This window comes from Chrysochloris asiatica, unplaced genomic scaffold (genome assembly GCF_000296735.1).
Source record: "Chrysochloris asiatica unplaced genomic scaffold, ChrAsi1.0 scaffold00241, whole genome shotgun sequence".
Taxonomy (NCBI): domain Eukaryota; kingdom Metazoa; phylum Chordata; class Mammalia; order Afrosoricida; family Chrysochloridae; genus Chrysochloris; species Chrysochloris asiatica.
In genome coordinates this window covers 1588007-1589045 of record NW_006408759.1, presented here as the reverse complement: position 1 = coordinate 1589045, position 1039 = coordinate 1588007, and the positions used below count along the sequence as shown (strand labels likewise).

Here is a 1039-nt window from a genome sequence, read left to right as displayed (position 1 = left end):
GTCTTTTCTTTCTTTCCTGTCCTTTTAATGATGTTTTGCTTTTTTCATATATGATGCTCCTGATGTCATTCCACAAATCTGTCTAGTCTTCAGTCATTAGTGTTCAGTGAGTCGAATCTCTCATATTTAGCTAAAATGGACTTCATTTAATTTTCTTTAGCTTTAACTTGAACTTGTGTATGAGCAATTGATGGTCTGTTCCACAGTACATCCCTGGCTTTGTTAAGATTTGGTGGTATTGACCTTCTCCATTGTCTCTTTCCACAAATGTAGTTGATTTGATTCCTGTGCATTCCTTCCAATGAGGTCTGCGAGTATAGTCACTGTTTGTGTTGTTGGAAAAGGTATTTGTAATGAATAAATCATTGGTATTGTAAAGCTCTATGGCTAAGTCATTGGTCTTGCAAAATCCTATCATGCATTTTCAGTTGTGTTCACAGTTGCTGCCGCGCCGCCATCACTCTCTAACGCCTGTGCCGCCTTTAGCATGCAGAGCTCCAGCTGAAGGAGAAAGGGCATTAAGTGAGGAGGTCTCTATACCATGACTCGTACCATGGCAAAGCGTGTACCATGTACAAAGCAGATTGCCGGCAAATCAACCCATGGGAAAGCACCCAGGAAGCAACTGGCTACAAAAGCAGCTTGTAAGAGTGCGCCCTCTACTGGAGGGGTGAAGAAACCTCATCGTTACAGGCCTCGTACTGTGGTGCTTGGTGAAATTAGACGTTATCAGAAGTCCACCGAACTTCTGATTGGTAAACTTCCCTTCCAGCTTCTGGTGCGAGAAATATCTCAGGCCTTCCAAACAGATCTGCTCTTCCAGAGTGCAGTTATTGGTGATTTGCAGGAGGCAAGTGAGGCCTATCTGGTTGGCCTTTTTGAAGACACCAACCTGAGTGCTATCCATGCCAAATGTGTAACAATTATGCCAAAAGACATCCACCTAACACGTCGCATACGTGGAGAACGTGCTTAAGAATCCACTATAATGGGAAACATTTCATTCTTTAAAAAAAAAATTCTCTTCTTCCTGTTATTG

At 42.4% G+C, this 1039-nt stretch overlaps 1 pseudogene; it reads left to right on the top strand.

Annotated features, from left to right (window-relative positions):
• Positions 1-553: 553 nt before the first annotated feature.
• Positions 554-1039, top strand: part of LOC102821233 — a 20324-nt pseudogene continuing 19838 nt past the window's right edge.